General features: G+C 40.0%; 1 protein-coding gene and 1 pseudogene across 3 annotated transcripts in view; both read right to left on the bottom strand.

Annotated features, from left to right (window-relative positions):
- Positions 1-18,537, bottom strand: part of ERC2 (ELKS/RAB6-interacting/CAST family member 2) — a 926,792-nt gene that overhangs the window by 436,742 nt on the left and 471,513 nt on the right. The gene's annotated exons all lie outside the window — the stretch shown is intronic.
- On the bottom strand, positions 3,263-3,527 carry LOC150004828 (cytochrome c oxidase subunit 6B1 pseudogene; annotated as a pseudogene).

The following is an 18,537-nucleotide window of genomic DNA, read 5'->3' as shown; positions in this document are numbered from 1 at the left end:
AAACCCCCCTAAGCTAACGAGACTGTGGGTGAGACTCAGAGGAGGCAGCCAACAAAACAACTGTGAAGGAGCACCCAGGTAGAACAAGTGTCATTCCCAAGGCAGGAAGGAACCCGGCTACTTCTAGGAACTGGAATGTTGCAGTGGTGCTACCCCGAAGTGAGGAATGGGGTGGTATGGGATGGGTGGGGTAGGAGATGAAACTGCAAAGGTAGGTAGGACTTGGGATACACAGGGCCCTGTGGTCTGTGATAGGACATTTACTTGCTTCTAAGTGCTTGCTGCTTTAATTATTAGTATCCTTTTGGATCACATTCTATTCTGTGACCATACTCCATTACTTTGGTTTTAAAATAACAATTACAAGGCTCCAATCAAATACATTGCCATCACTCAGCTCAAATAGAATAACACTTGGGCTAATCATTGTATTAAATAAAGCCATAGTGCTGGACTAAAAGTTCTTAATGAATCTACAGGATGTCAAAGTGCAAAATTATAAAGTGATCAAGTGAATAAAAGAGTACGGATAAAGAACCAGTTTTTAAAAAGCAGGAGGTGGGGGAAGTTACGGGCTTAATGTAGACTATTTCACCAGCAGCATTTAGCAAAACATTCCACAGATTTAGGCAACCATGTCCACAGCAGCTGTTATAAATCTAATCCAACATGTGAGAAGGCAGAAGGGCAGTACAGAGAGCTCAAGAGCAGTGATTCCAAAAGCAGAGGGCCATGGAGCAGAATCATTTGGGGTCCATTCTAATTCCTTCACCCACTGTCCCCAGCATTGCTAAGTCAGCCACTGTTACTGAACCCTGAGTCCCAAAACAAACATGTTGAGCACTGCTCTTATAGAAGGATGAATGAGATGAGAACTAGATGATAAACAGAAAACATGTCAAAATGAAAGAACTAATGATCAAGTGGAAGCCATTCTCAACAAGAACTCTTACTTCTAGTGCTTATTAAATTATATACATTTCTATTCCTTCCCATTCCAAGAAAAGGAAGTTTAAGAGAATTGTTTATTGAGCTGAAAAATCTTTTATTAGGAACCCAGCTAATAAAAATATTTTGAAGACTTTAGCCCTATAAATATTTATAGAACCAACTGACACAATGATTTAAATATTCCTGGTGACACTTACTAAGAGGATATAAGATAAGAGAGAATAACCATCCCTGGATTATTTTGGTCTGATATTTCCCTGCTTTTGCCAGATACAGAAATGTACACATATGATTAGTCTACATGCTAATCGACTTTTCAGAAAGTATCTTTTGGTTACTAGAAAGATGGTAAAAATGACCTCTTGTTTTCTAACTGAACAAAGAGTATAGTAGTTCCGAAGTTCTTAATAACCCAGGGCAAGCATATTCTCTAGTTTCTTGGAAGACAGGTCAGTGCACAGTAATAAGATGTGACGGAGAGGTCAGTATTACTAGTGAGATTGTTTAACTAGAGGATATTTTTATAAATAAATATTTTTATTACTTTGAAGCATATCCTTAAATAGAACTAACTGCTAAATGTTTCCCATCCCCTCCCCAAGTACTAATGATAAATAAAACAGATTATAATTGGATAGATCATTTGCACAGTTAAAGAACCCCCACAAAGTTCCCAGAGCAGACCTTGCTTTCTGGGATACTGCAGTGTTTTTTTCAATCCACAAAAAAACAAACAAACTCCAAATCCATGCATCCCTTAAAACTTTCCTGAATTAAGAATGAGCAGCAATCAACTCATGATATATAATTTAATTCAAGAAAAGTATACAATTTTAGATGTACAGTTCAATGAGTTTTGACAGATGTATTACACCCACGTAATTACCACCACAATCAAGATACAGAACGTGTGCACCACCCCAGGAGCTCTCTTGTGCCTTCCACAATCAGTCCCCTGCCACCACCTCCAGGCTTAGCAACCACTGACCTGCTCCCTGTTACTGTAGTTTAATAGAATCACACAGTATGCACAGTTTTGTGTCTGCCTCTTTTCACTCAGAATAATGTTTTGATTATTATTAACAATGCAGCTGTCAGTATCAGTACTTATTCTATATGGTTATTCCAGTTTGTTAATCTATTCATATGTTAATGTTTGGGTTTTTTCCCCAGGTTTCTAGCTATTAAAGTAAAACTGCTATTAATATTTTTTTAAGAGAATGAGTAGCTAAGAAAAATGGGAAACTGAAGTTCAGACACTGATGGAGGCATACCTTCCATATTCTCCCAACATTCCCTTAAATACTGACTTATTTAGGATACCAGCAATATGAAAAGTAGGGTTTTGAGTGGCAGAGCTTAGGATTTGGGACAATAAGATCCAGGCAGTGTAAGGTGATGAAAATGATTATCTTGTCTTTGTATATGTGAATATCAAGAAACAGAAAGTGTATATACTTCTTTGTAGGATTGCTACAGTTTTCAAATATATTTCTAGCAGTATAACTGTTTCTTCTAATAAAAGCTTACTTAAAATCCAAAAAGGGAAAGAATTGCTCTGCCAGAGGCAGGAAAGAGGTAAGGAGTGAAGTGGGCTGGGAATAGGTGAGCACCCCACCCACTGAACAATTCCCCTCTTGGTGCCCTTCAGGCAATCCTTGCAGCAATCTATGGGGTAGGAAGAGAGAGTGGGAGGCAAATAGAAAAGACAAGAGATTTGAAAATGTTAGGTCTCGAAGAAAAAATGCCCCTAACACAAGCTTACTAGGCACTTGTTGAAGGAATGACCACAGATATTTTTGCCAGTAGTAACTTCAACATTTCCAAGAATAAAACTTGGAAGTGACCTTGAGAGGTCTCCACATCTTTTGCATCTGAGGAAGTAAACCCACACTGCATAGACCATGCTAAAGTTAGTACAGCTCTCAATTTTCTCTAAACTCAGAGAGGTGGAGCCCCTAGATGTTCAGACTACAAAGCCCCCTGACAGTTCTGCCTAAGAAAGTGGCTTTGATACCAGTTTCCCAAACTCCCACCTACCAAGCAGTTTCTGTTCTAAGACTCCACCAGAGACTGACATTCTCCATGTTTGGGAGAAAAAAGTTATTTTGGAGTGACTTTTTTTTTTCTCCAGGTAAACACCATTAACAACATATCCAAGATGCAATTTTTTTTTTAATTTCACTTTTCCAACAAGTATTTATTATTAGTTAAGCCATGATTCAGGATCCTAGGGTGAGAAGCACCCAGGTTCCCCTTCACCTCCTTGGGAGAAGGATGGAGGACAGAGGACAAGTGGGGTGCAGCCAGGTCAGATCTTCCCATGGAGCAAGCCTTCTGCCCAGCAGTCACCCCAGGCTGACACCCAGGATAAGGGGCAAAGGGACTTGCACACACACCGGCAGCATTCACACTTGGAGACACCACCCCTTTAGTGGCCATTGTCTTCTCACAGCAGTAAAAGTTCGGGTAGTTCTGCCATCAGTTCCTCGTCTGGTTCTGGTTGGGGAAGTGGCTGTCAAAGGGGCAGTCTGGGTCTAGAAGTTCTTGATTTTGGTCTTGATGAGTTCTGCCATTTTGCTAACTCCTAGAGACAGCCCTGAAGCTGCTCCCAGCTCAGTGTGACCCTCCACAAAGACCCATGATGCAAACTTTTTAAAAAAGCAATCACAGGAGCGTAGTTTGAGAGTACAGTGATTTTTAATGTGTTACTTAAATTTACCAGTCTCATTAAGCAAGTGTCATGCCACTTTTCAAATTCAGCCATCATTAAGGAATTTGGATTAACTAAAAAAGTCCAGCAAGTATCTAGATCAACAATAGCTACTATATTAAGGATGAATGTCAGAGAGGACAGACTCCTGCTATTTTTACTCAAATAATCCATCAAAGTAAAATTAGAATATGTTCTCTAACTTGCTGATGGGAGATCACCAGGCTTGGAGGCCTCTATGACCACATAGCCAGGTGCTGCATAAGTCTCCCGAAGGGCTTATGTATATTTGTATATAAAAGAGAAAACCAAACCTTCTCTTCCTTTAAAATCTAGCAGAAACAAGATGCCATTTTTACCCATCTACTCTCAAAAACTTTAAAAGATGGATAATATCCATTGTAAGGGAGGATGAGTAATCCAGCTCTCTCATATGTGGTCAGGAGAAGTATAATTCAAAAGGCATTTTTGGAAACCAAGTTGGCAGTATCCACCAAAGTGTATATATATTTTGTCCAAGCAAACCCACTTCTAGGAAAGTAGCCTACAAAAATGCTTGCACAAATACATATGTACAGAAATTTTCATCACAGTGCTGCAAAAGTGAAAATTCGAAAACTGCCTCATCATCCACCAGAAGGAAACTGGCTGAAAAGTCAAGTGCATGCACACTATGGAACCTGAAGCTCGCTAAGAAGACAAAGGCAAAGCTGAAGCATGGAGATGGAAAAACCTTCACAACATAATGTTAGTGGAAAAAGAAAGCAGGTAGCAGAATAATAAATATAGTCTGAGCTTGTTTATCATAAAATATAAAAATCTGTTTGGGTGGATATGTACAAGCATGCATGTAAACGAAACTCCTAGAAACCCCACACCGGTCTGTAAACTATGGTAACCTTTGAGGAAAAAAGGGTAATTTTCACATGTTCCTGTATGCATTTGTGTGTATGTGTGCAAGTGATGTGTAATAAGTACATATAAGAAAATGTACAGATATCAAGGTACAAGTCAATGATTTTTGACCAACCAAAATATAGAGCATTGCTACCATCCAGCCTCGTGTCTCCTCCCACTGCCCTGAAGCGATCACTATTCTGACTTTATTTTTAATCCTCACCTGAAGACATTTTTTAAAATTACTTTTAGAGAGAGAGAGGAAGGGAAAGAGAGAGAGAGAGACATCTATAGAACAGAGAAACATTGATTGGTTGCCTCTCGTAGGCTCCTTGACGAGGGATCAAACCTGCAACACTTTGATGTATGGGATGACACTCCAATCAACTGAGCCACACTGGCAGGGCCTAACTTTCATTTATGTGAATTCTTTTTGACTGTTCTTGAACTTTATCACATGGAATCATACAACATGTTCTTTTCTGTCTGAATTCTCTGACTCAGCATAAAGTTTTTGAGATTCATTCATATCGTTGTATATAAATTCCATCATATTGCTGAATAGTATTCCATTATAAAATATGAATATACTACATTTTGATTTGCTATTTCTTTTTTAAATGGATATTTGGGCTGTTTCCATGTTTTTACTGTTAAGAATAAGATTGCAATGAACATTCCTGTAGCAGGGGTTTTTTTGTGTGTGTGAACATATATTTTCTTTTCTCTTGGATATATAACTAGATGTAGATTTAACTGGCAGTGCAAATGGTACAATCCCATGGAAGAGAGTTTCTAGGTGTGTTGCATGACTCTACCAGGAGCAGTTGCAGCATAGGAGCTGGTAGTATAAACTCTGGAGCCGAGCTGCGTGGCTCCCATCAGAAACCATCACTTTCTAGCTGTGTGAGCATGGGTAGGTTTCTTAGCCTCTGTGTCCCTCAGCTTCTTCACATACAAAATGGAAATAATAATAACCTCATAGGGTTATTATGAAGAGTTGATGAGTTAGTACAGGTAAGGGGCTTAGAACAGACTCCAGCACGTTCCCTCTGTGTTTCACTTTAGATTACAATGAGACCAATCAAGTCTTGTGGACATGTATTTAGTGTCTTGTTCCCACACAAGTACAGGAGATATTTTAAGTACCTCAAACAATGAACTTAGGAATGCATTATTCAACCCTTTTTGTCATACATTTCACTTCCACTTGTACTTTTCTTAATAATCAGATGAGTTGCATTCCTGGAAGGCTGTCCTAATGGAAGCATTTCAGGAAGGTCACGACAAGCATGGGTAAGCGAGCTGGGATCCTGGAGCGACTGCACAAGAAGATGGGCCACACACACACACACACACACACACACACACACACACACACACACACAATGCAAGCTGACAATGAATATTGCATGGAGAATTTCCAATAATAAAAGCTTTTACTTTTAACCACTGAGATGATCCCATTTTTTAAAGCTTGTAAATATCATTCAGTACTTCAGCATAGCTATCATATAATTGTGCTAAATGTCATGAGCATAATATTCCTTCCTGGAAGAGAAAGTATCTGGCCAACTATGGCTACCTGAATCCAGCCTTCCTCCCCATGAAGAGTAACAAGCAGGACAAAGCTTAGCTCCAGAATGAACCCAGTCCCCTGGATGTCACATTTTGCAGCAGCCTCACCAGGCAGCCCACCTGTTTGCCTACTAGCTTTGATAACTGCCTAAGTCCTTGCAGAACCCTAGAGCAGGTGCCCACTCATGTGCCCATGCTTTCTGTGGTGATTTCCTCCTCAGTGGATTCCTCCTCCCCTCTGTGCCTGTGGTCCTTGCTCCTTTCACTCACTTGAGTGATACCCTTCCATTCCTGTCTTCTCTATTCCTACCTCCTCTATGGTATCTGGTGCTACACAAGAACCCAGAGACAGGGCCACCCTCACTCATTTAAAGCATATAATGACAACACACCTTTAAAAGACATAATTTATCATTTACCAGGCCAGCAGGACATCCCAGAAGTTGTAACATAGCTAAAGAAAGAAGTTATTAAGGGGGAAGGAGTATTCAGATATGAAAACTCAAGAAATGGAGCTTCCCAGGGGCAAAGAGAGACTCAGCCTTCCACTTTGTAGTCTCAGGTTCCACTGACAAAAGTCTCCTTGGGGGAGATGATTCTATCAGGCTGTCCCCATTCAGCCTGATAAAATGGTTACATCATTTGAGACCAAAGAGGACCTTTATTGATAGATTGGCTTCATTCTCATCACAGAAAAATCCCTTGCAAAGTGTGTGACCCTGCGCAAGTTATCTCATTGGGGATTGGGGGTGGATTAAAATAGTTTAATAAACCTAAGGCTCTTAAAACTGTAACTGGCACACAGTGAGTGCTTTATATATGTCAACCTGATCCCACTGCCCCAAATATTCCTCTAGAGTGCATATCTAGTCTCTTCTCCCCCTGCCATCAACCTTTCCACCCAAGAAGGGAAAACATAGGGAGCAGGTTACACATTAGAAGGTCTTCACAATGAACAAGAGCAGGGTTTGTTTTTCTTGTAGATATTTCACTATGGGGAAGGTTCTGAATGGCTTACTCCCTTCAAATGCCCCTCCTCATTCTGGCCCGGAAGAACCTGCTCCCCCCAAATATCAATGTAGTGCTATCCCCAATATGAGTGGAACCCAATGACGAAAAGCCTAAACTAATGAGAGTAAATGATGGGGGCCTATTAGGGAAGACCCCAGGGAGACAGAGCAGAGAGAGCCAAGCCCTTTCTGCCGCTACCTGGCCCTCCTCCAGATGCACTTGGTAGGACTGGCATGCACCCACACGAAATGCAAAGGGAAAAGGCAAGCCTGCTCTGCACTCTCCTCAGAACTCAGTGGTCAATCCATGGGCATCTAATAATAAAATCTTCCTGGCAAGTGGACCATGACTAACTAACAGGCCTGGCCCTGATCTGCTACTTGCCAACTGAATTTCTTATTGCTTGGCCTCACATGTAGGTATGGTGAACCAGAGAACAGAGGCTGGTCATATAGATTTGAGATTGGTAACTCTGGAATAATTATTTTTCTTCCTGATGAACAACAAATGTGCTGTGATGGTCTATATCCCTCTCACTGTAGACTGGACTACATGTTCAGGCTTCTCTGTCCATACGGTCACAGTTGGCTACAAACCAGGAGAGCCCAGGACAGAGTTCCCTCGTCATCTTCACCTGCCCAGCAAAGCATACTCTACTTCATTACATCATGGCTCCACATATCCCATGGGGCCTCCATGCCCTGCTGAGGGAAACAAAACCCAGACAGACCCCTTCTCTCTATCACCCCTTCTGTCACAATAGCTTAGGTCAGCATCATTTCCTACCCAGACAACAATGTTCTTCTCTTCTCACTGGTCTCCCTGCATCCACTCTTGCCCCCTTCTAATTCATTCTCCAGCCAGCAGCAAGAGTGGGTGTTTCAAAACAAGTCAGATAACACATTTGTTGGCATACGACCCTCCAATGGTTTCCCATTTCCCAAAGAATAAAAGCACATGTCTGTGGATCCCACTGGCCTCACTCCACAGCATTCTCACCTTTACCCCAGACTCCAGAATCCAGTCTTCTGTTTTCAGCTCCTAGTGCACACCAGATCCATGCTGTTCTCTCTGGCTTTGACTCCTTCCCTTTCCCTCTCCCCAGCCACCAGCCCTCCATGGCTGACTTCCATCCTTCAGGTCTCAGCCTAAAAAGGACCTCTTCAAAGGGGTCTTCTATGAGTACCAAATATAAGAATGCCCTCTTCCCTTCATCAAAAATGTCTATGACTGCACTCCATGCATGTCCTTCATTGCACACACCACAATCTGTAATTGTATACTTATTTGTATTTTAATTGATTGTTGACTATTCCACCACCAGATAGGCATTAGTGTCAAAACCTGGGTTTACACAAGTTGTAATACTGCCATGCAGTAATGATAATCATAGCAGCAAATGCTCAGGTCACATGGTGTACTTAATATATTAGAGGTATTAATTCATTAGCTCCTTTAATCCTCACAACCACCTTAAAAGGTAGCTCTTTTGATTATTCCTCTCACAGATGAGGGAACTGTCCAAACTCACAGAGCGAGTGAGTGGCAGAGGCAGGATTCTCAGTTGGTCTGGCTGCAGAGGCCACCCCCATCCCTCAACCTGTGTGTGTGACAACCAGCTGCGGAGAAGGTTGCAGAGATCCTTCACACACTGTCCCATGTTCTCTTCTCCCAAGCAGCCCAGAAGTTCTAGAGTAGCAACAGAAACCCTCAGGATACAGTCTCTGTTCTGGAGCCCAGCTACTGCAGGGCACACCACTGCAAACTTCACAAGGTGGCCTGACTAATAGTGAACTAGATACCAGTGAGCTAATTGTCGGTGAATATGGACTTTCCACCAGGAGGTCTTTGGGATGGATGATGGCAGCTTAATAGCTTCAAACTTCATGGCAGCAGCAACACTTAGTGAAACGAAGACCCAGATAGGAGGCAACTGCCATGAGCCTGTTAACCACAATGTGACCACTTTTCAAACAAATTCTTGGGTTTTATGGATGATTCGACCACCACAAGTTGACACCTTTAGTGTATTCCAAGTCCTGAAACTTTAATGCATCATAACAAATTTGGTTCTTCCCATACAAATAGGTTTAATCAGAGGTGGAGAGTTTGAAGGTGATACAATAAGTGAAGATAAAAGTAGAGTTCAACAAAAATGAGCAAGGAGAGATAAAGAAAGAGGCAAAGACAGTAACAGATAGTGGGTAACCGCACTTAGGACAGCACTCCTGGACCACAGGGGCAAACCCAAGACAGAATCAAGACACGAGATTCATACTCCTTGCCCTGTTTCCTCCTCACATCTTCTCCTTGCACATCATTTACTTCTTTTCAAATTAAAAAAAAAAACAAGGAATCTGAACACTTTGAAAACATTTGTATAATTGCCACAATTCCGTGCAGTACTGTATTATTCTAAAAACCTACGACTCCACTGTCAGACGCAGGCACATTAGGGCCAATTTGGTGGGGTGTCAGTTGTATTTACAATTTGGGGTAATATAAAAACATATGGAAACTGTGAAAATTGACCCCTGGGGGGCTAATGTTGGAGGAAACCAACATTCCACAGTCTGGCCAGAGGTTGGGGGCAATTTGCCCAGACAATATAAGCAAAGCAACCTTTGAATACAGGGGCACTCCATATATGCAAGACCTATTTTTATTGCATCCAATCTGGAATTATGCTGCAGCAGTCCAGACATAAAATAAAGAGAGGCATAGGAAGATAAAAATCTTCTAGGCTGATTTTCCAAATTAAAGCACATGAAAATGTATCAGAGTTTATATTATTTTCTACAAGAAATTAATGTTGAAATATTGCTAAATAATAAAAACACCCTCTGTTTTTGGATGTCATATTGTGTCAGCTACTGTGCTAAGCACTGTAAAAATATAATTTCAGTCAAACAAAACAACATCCTTACATGAAGAGTATTTTTATCCCCATTTTACAGATAAAGAAACTGAGGCTTAGAGAGGTTAAGTAATTTGCCCAACATCCTAGAGTTAATACGCAGTGGATCCAGAATTTAAACCATCATTTATATGATGCCAATGCTTATGGTGTTATCTATTATGCTATATAAAAATATTAAAATATTAATTATGAGATCTTTGCCACAAAAATGAATGGAGCACTCTAGCCAGGCCTGGACATTGCTTTTTGAGAGTTATGATCTTTCTTCTCTAAGAGAAAGGCAAAGCACTAGCCTCAGTCACATTCATTTAGGATCTGGTCCATTTGAGGTATGGCTTATCAGACCATCCCAAAGATAGACCAATACTGAATCAGTTTTCCATTACTGCCTAACAAATCACCAGCAATTTAGCAGCCTAACACAACACTCACTTATTCTCTCATGCTTTTTGTGAGTCAGAAGTCCAGGCACAGCCTGGCTGGTCGCTCTGCTACCAGTCTTACCAGGCTGAAATCAAACTGTTTGGGGACTGCATTTCTTATCTGCAGGCCTAACTGGGGAAGAATGTACTTCCAAGCTCATTCGGGTTGCTAGGAGAATCCCTTTCCTTGCAGCTGTATGAATGAGGTTCCCAGTTAATCACTGGCTCTTGGCTGGGGCTGGAAGCTGCCCGCAGGTCCCTCAGGAGGCTGTTCATAGCTCCATGCTCTGTGGCCCTCTCCATGGGTAGTTCTCAACAGGGCTTTTTGACTCTCCAAGGCCAGCAGGAGAATCTCTCTCTCTTCAGTGTTAAGACAGGGACTGTTATAATGCAAAGGCATCATGGGAGTGACATCCCATCACCTTTGCCATATTCTGTTAGTTAGATACAGATCCTGCCCACATCAAGTGGAGGGGATTATACAAGGATGTGAAAACCAGGGGCCACGTTAGAATTCTATCATATGCACTATCCAATAGGAATTTCTGCAATTATGGACATGCTCTACTTCTGTTCTGTCCAGTACAGTAGCTACTTGCTGCATGTGGCTATTGAACATTTGATGTGCAGCTAGTGGCAACTGTGGAACATATTTTTCAATATTACTTCATCTTATTTAATTTAAATTTAAATAGTTACATGTGGCAAGGGCTACCATATTGAATAGCACAGATATGAACTTTAACCAATATCCAAACTATATGTTAATTATTTTAAGAAATTGAAAAACTTGTATGTTATTTTGTTTGTATTAATTTTTCAAAATAATTCACAATCATTTCACTGTCAATTTCAAACATTTCTTAGGGACTATTTACCTCAGTATCTACCTAACAGACTTCACTTTCTCATCTTCCAAACTTCTTCCAAACCGTTTTCACTAATGCAACCTAAGGCATCTGGAAGGCCTAACTTATGGCCAATGAGGGGTTATAAAAATTTATGCATCCTTACACTTCCCCAATGACAACACAGTGCAAAAGTAAATGTCTGCTCATTCCACTCTTCTTCTCATAACTCAAACCTCTTCTAACTCTCAGTCTAATGTCAATGAGGAAAACAGAATCAGTAGTGGGTGGTGGATAAAATGAAAATCAATGAAGGAAAACAAAATTGCAGAATTATCAGTGAAAAGTATGCAAACCACTTCCCCCAATTACAGGAGAAGACAGAACAAACCACTTCCCCACATGGTTGCTTCAACACAACAAACGACTCCCCAAATCCTCACTGGAATACCACCTGTTTCAGTTTCACTGGGTGATGTTTTTCTTAACTCGGTGGTTTACAAACAGTGTTCTGGAAGCACAAGCTCCAAAACAAAACAAAAGTAAAAGAAGGGTTAAGGTCCAATAAGTTTTGAGAGCACAGGGGAGGAAAATGTGAACAGGCTTCTTACACTTTGGGAGTTTTCAGAGCCTTTATCATTGTAAAGCACACTGTGAATCTCCAAAAAGGAACATGGATTTATTTGACCCAGTGCTTCCCCACTCCCCGGGATCATCTGACTGGATTATTGCTCTGAGACATAAAGTCTGAGGACTAAAAGTGTTAATCAAGGCTTCCCAAACTTTAGTCTTTAGTGTGTCATCTCAGTGATTTTTGCTATACCATAACTACCTGTGCTACTTAGTAATTTTCTTTAAGTATTTTTTACCTCACATACCTTTTAGTGTAAGACTCTAAGTCAAAGAACTGGTAAAATCATATGTTTGCACTGCAAGTTATAGATATTCTAGTACAAAAATACATAGAAAATAAAATACATAAATATTCATCTGTACCACCTAAAGGCACCCTGATTTTTAAACACATGTAACTAATGACAACAAAGAATCCCGAGTACCACTAAAGCCAGGCTAGAAATGAGAGACGGCATTTAAGAACAAGAAGGAACAAGAGCTGAGTTCCCACCTTCCACATATGGCTGAGGAGGTTACTACTCAGAGCTGGTCAGTGATTGCACACACTCACTTGGGTGGTTATCTAAGACCTTCAGTATGGCTAGGAATTGCCAGGTGAAGTGTAAGGTACAAGCAGCTACGCCTGGTGGTCACTGAGCTGGATCCAAGGTATAGACAATTCAAGTTGCTTAATCACCTTTTCATTATGTTCGTATACAGTAAGTCACCCTCTCAGCTTCTTTATTATTCCCAAGCAGGTAGAGACTGTTGACCTTCCTTCTCCCCTTAAGAAATTCTACCCCTGACCAACCTGGGGATTCTGCTTAGAAGCAGAACAATGCCTTTTCTTTGCTTTTCAAAAATAACACCAATGGGCCAACCAGGCTGAATGAGGGGGAGTGGGCTGGATCAGCTCTAGTGACTTCAGACTAGAGACCGGTCAGAAGTGACAGGGGACATAGTGAGCTTAAAAGCTGTGCCTTGGAGCCTGATTGCATGGGTTCAAATCTCAGCTCAACCATTACATCACTAAAGAACCTCTGGACAGGCGATGTATGTGTTAAATCCTTAGGACGACTTTAGATATAGGTATTATTATCCCTATTATAGACCAGAAAAAAATGAGGATGAGCAAGTAAGTGACTTGCTTAGAGAGCTCTCCCAGTTAGGAGGAAGAAGAGCTGGGTTCCATCCCCTCTGTTAGACTTCAAACTCAGGTCATTTTTCTAATTTCTCGTTGTTATTCTTGGATTTACAATACCTCACTTGCTAATTTCCTATTAGAGCTAACAAGAATAATCCTTCCCCTAAAACCCTGACCTTTGCCTGGCTGAGATTGTTTCCCCAAGGCTACATCACCACCATCAGCAGTTCCAAGCACCTACCTTCCCTCATTCTCACCACAGAAAACTCAGCAAAACATTCTTCTATCAAGAGATACACATGCACACAGACATATTTAATTCACACACACATACTACTTATGTTATTTCACACAAATATAAACACAGATGTAAATACACACATATGAGGTCTGTCTAGGAAAGTTCAGCCATTGTTAATATAACAGGAATGGATTGTGCAACACTGATGTTACCCGGCAGCCAAGGAGAGTAGACTGGAATGCACATACGTGAACAATGACAACTTTACCGTACCAGTCATTGGGGGCAAAAGACGCCATTGAGTGAGCATGTGTACTGTGCGGCCATTGCATTCAAAATGACTGAGTAGAGCAACAAACCTGCATCACATTATGTGTTAAGCTTGAACATTCCTTTGTGGAAACTATTGGATGATTCAGAAGGCTGCAGCTATGGGCAAGTGGTGATTGGCAGCTTCATCACAACAATGCACCTACTTATGTATCATGTCTTGTGCAGAGTTTTTTGGCGAAACATCAAATCACCCAGATGACTCACATCCCCTACACCCCAGGTTGGGCACCATGTGACTTCCAGCTTTTCCCCAAACTAAAATCACCTTTGAAAGGGAAGAGATTTCAGACCATCAGTGAAATTCAGGAAAATATGACAGGGTAGCTGATGGCAACTGGGAGATCTGTGTGAGGTCCCAAGGTGCCTACTTTGAAGGAGACTGAGGTGTCATTGTCCTGTGTACATTGTTCTTTATATCATGTATCGTCTTCAATAAATGTCTCTAATTTTCATATTACATGGCTGGATACCTACTGGACAGACCTGTATATATATTTCTCTCTCTCTCTCCCTACCTCATCCCTCCTTCACTCCCTCCCCCCATCCTTCCCTCCTTTCTTCTGCTGCACAATGATACAGCTGAGCAATGCTTGTGTATCTCTCCTTTAGGCAAAGGCTCCATCCATTGTATAAAACAAACACCATGAGAGACTAAAAACCATCTGAGACTCTGTGAAGACAGATAGACAGACAAGAAGAAGCCTGCTCTAAAATTCCTCATATAGCATTCAGGGAAACCATTTGCCCAATAATAGCTGATGTTTGTAGAACAGCTGAAGTTTTACAAAATTCCTACAAAATAATGATAAATAACTCTATTAAACGTAGCTGTGGTGTATTTTAGATATGAGAAATAACTTAAAGTCCCATTTTATAAACTGATTTTTCTATACCAGTAGGTAATAAGTCATATTAATGTTTTTACTTCCATGAGAAAAAACACCATCAATATTAATTAAATGAATATGGAAAATATTTAACATTCAAGATAAAGCAGGATAAAACAGAATTTATTGCAAAAAAGTGGGTCTTCTGTTCTGCTAACAGTGTCTCAACCTTATATTTTTCACTCTATTCATTGATTCTTATTATTATTAAACCCATTTGCTGGTATAAATCCTAAATTCTTTCTTGCTACACCTTGTAAAATTGGGGTTCTTCTTCATCCAAAGAAGAGATCAGAAGCAAGAAAGATTTTCCCCTTTTCCAACTGAAAAAACTTAAAACCCTATAAATTTAACACATCCGAAGTCCAGCCCATGGTAAAAAAGCAACAAACTATTAAAATATATTCTGTCAATTTAACACTAAATTTTTGTGCCATAGTGAACTCAAGATCTATGTTGCCTGTATTTTTAATTAATTGATTTTCTTTCCATTTGATCTTTTTCTTTTAAAAAAATACATTTAATTTGGCTCTTCTAGTAAAGTAGGCTATTTGTTTACATAATAAATGTAGATGTGGAATAATGAGGAACTGTAGCTTCCCTAGCTGTTGGCATTTATTTAATTTCTAAATTGTTGTTTGGTGAAAATTGATTAAAGGAAAAATCCTAGCAACACGTGAACACATGATGGTTAAGAAAAAAAAAAATCAGAAATTTCTCACTGACTGACTTGTTGGGAATGGAATATTTTATGATACAGATTTACAAATTTCTATGAACTGGAAACATTTCCTGGGCAATTAATCAAGGGGAACTTTTATGTAAAAATACATCTCGATTGAGCTATTCACAAACGATCCCACAAGCTGCAATGACTAATTATAAGTCTCAGGCCAGGGCAGCTTGCTGAAATACTTTTCTTCAGGCCATTAAAAATACCATGACAACATACAAATCCAGCAAGAAGAATAAACTAACTACAGGAAGTTACAATTACAGAAAGAAATTATTCAAAGTATGTGACCTTTGCACAAAAATGATGCACGTTTACTTGATACTACAGACTCTCCTCTATTTTCCCCTTTGATAGGTCTGTGTAATTCCCACTAACATTAATGAGAGATATGTGCTAAAAATGAATAGCTGCTAACTCCAGCCATCTGTGCATTCCTGGTACAAATAAAATTGAATGTCATCACTACCCTATTGGATTTCTCGGTAATGCTCTTTGCTGATAAGACTTTGAAAAAATACCAATGGCTTTTTTCTTTTTCTTACTCATACAAAGTATGCCCATTCCCCTTGCTACATAAAGGAGTCTATTCTACTCTGAATCCAGGCAGCCACTGAGAGGTGGGGTGAGATAAATCCCTGCTTATCAAGATAACTGTTTCCCCACTCAGTATAAATGGAGACAAAGTGTACCCAGACTCGAATGATTAAAATGGCCAAATTCTTAGCAGTTTAACTCATTACTTTTCATCCTTCCCCTGCCAGCCCTGAAAGCTAAGTAGCTGTCTTAACAGCCTGCAGCAATCACTTCCAAACAATCCTCTTGCCCTACAGCTATACTAAAATGGAGTTAATTCATTTTTCCTTTATGAATTACTGGCTGTCAAGAATTTGAGAAGGTCCCAGGCTTTAATGGAGACCTTTGGAAAGAGAGACCATGTGCTGGAGAATGCAAGGAGGTGTGCTGAGGAGCCAGGAAAGCCGGATGATTGGAAAGCCACTGGTCAGGAATTAGAAATATATGTACATTGGGAAAGGTCCGTGTGCTATCTCTGGTCACAGGTACATGTCTCCTCATGAGAACCGGGAGCATTCAGCACCACAGGGTAGCTGCCATTGCACTTCCCTGAGCCCCAGCAGCCTGTCCTCAGCAAGCCAGACCTTTGCACTGGCCCCTTCAGCTACCATTCTTGCAGGTATGTTAAATCTGGCTGAACTCAAGGGTGTGGTTACCAGGTGAATCACTTCTTCCTCTCAAGCTGCACAGAAGGCTGTGGTGCCTGGGATCCTCTCTTTGATTTGATCATGAGATCTAGTTTTATATGACATATGATGACAGAACCGCTAAGAATATTTATTAGCTTGGCTAACAACTAAAGAAAAAATGGTAATCACAGCTCTCTAGAGAGGCTTTTTAAATTTCATTTTATGACACTATAAAATGAGGCCATACTCTGAACATTTAAATGGGCAAATTATTTGGTTGGAAGTTGCTCAAATTTGGAAGTTCAGTCATATCAATAGAAAAAAGCTAAGCAAATATGCAAGGTAAAGTCCTTTGCAAAGGTAGCTAACACATCATGAAAAAAGGGTGAGCATCTGTTTAATATAAGTGACCACATATGTGTTCATAGGAGTATGTTTGGGGTCAAGAACACATTTTGAAAAAGTTATTAATATTTGGGAAACTGTTCCTAATCCTACTTCAGGGAACCCTCAAAAAAGCAGTGCCAATGTAAAACTGTCAACTGGTCATTTATTTATAAGCAACATATTTAATTATAAATATAATAGTACAAATGCACTTACTTTCCCTGTGAGCATAATTTGTTAAAGCTATCACCCTTTTAACTCACTTTTAAAAAGTCAACTATTGCATATTGGATAGCATTTTTTTTAACAGAACACAGCAAATACAGTGTAAAATTACTAACACAAAAGAGAATATAAGAGCTCATATATCTAATAAGTGTCTAGTATCCAGAATATATAAATATAACTCTTACAACTCAACAACAAAAAAAAACAAATAACAAAAAGTGGCAAAGGATCTAAATAGAAATTTCTCTAAAGAAGATATATAGGTGGCCAATAATCACACGAAAAGATGTTCAACATCACTAGTCAACAAGGAAATACAAATCAAAACTCCAATGATACCACTTCATGCTACTAGGATGACTATGATCAAAAGGGAAAACAATAACAAGTGTTGGTGAGAATGTAAAGAAATTGGAACAATTATATGGTGCTGGTGGGAATGTAAAATAGCATACTCACAGTGGAAAAAAAGTTTGGCGGTTCCTCAAGAAGTTAAACATAGGGTTACCAGCAATCCCACTTCTGGGAATACATCTGAAGGAGCCCAAAATACTAATTTAAAAGAACATAAGCACTCCTATGTTCATTGCAGCATTATTTACAATCACCAAGATATGGAAGCAGTCCAAGTGCCCATCAATAGATGAGTGGATAAAACAACTATGGAACATTTACGCAATAGAATACTACTCAGCCATAAAAAAGAAGAAAATTTTACCCTTTGTGACAGTATGGATGGACCTGGAGAACATTATGCTAAGTGGAATAAGCCAGTCAGAGAAAGACAAATACCGTATGATTTCACTCATATGTGGAATCTAATGAACTGAACTAACAAGGAAAATGGGGAGAGACTCATAGGTGGAGAGCAGATGACAGCTGGTGGGAGCTAGTGGTTAGGGGGTGGAGAGATTGAGTGAAAGGAAAAAGGACTCATGGCCATGGACAACAGTGTGGTGATTGCTTGGGGGAGGGGGATATAAGGGGACTAAATGGTAATGGAAAAATATTAAATTAAAAAACACAATGGAAAATGCTATACATTTTATAATATGTCTTGGACATCTTTCCACATCAGAAACATACAGACTGGGTGTGGATAAAGGGGCTAGCGAGAGATGTGACACTTAAAGTGCGAATGCCAAGCAGCAACCTGAAATCCCACTCTCTGGAGGAGCAAGGCTCTGTAAGTTTCTAAATTTTCAAATGTCTATTGAACAGTTCTGCCTGAATATGCCATATATAGTTCAATACGTTTAAAGCTAAATTCTCAACTGTCCCCTTCCAGAGCCAAAGATCACCCTACTTCATTGCAGTCTCTTCTTTACCAAACTCATCCAAGATTGGGAGTCAAGGAGTAAGCCCTCCTTCTTCCTAACGCTTCTGTACATGCAATGGATCACCATAATCTGTCACTTAAATTT

The sequence above is a fragment of the Furipterus horrens genome, unplaced genomic scaffold (genome assembly GCF_987537825.1).
Source record: "Furipterus horrens unplaced genomic scaffold, mFurHor1.1.pri manual_scaffold_7, whole genome shotgun sequence".
Taxonomy (NCBI): domain Eukaryota; kingdom Metazoa; phylum Chordata; class Mammalia; order Chiroptera; family Furipteridae; genus Furipterus; species Furipterus horrens.
The sequence above is the reverse complement of the archived record's forward strand: the minus strand, read 5'-3'. Positions and strand labels throughout refer to the sequence as shown.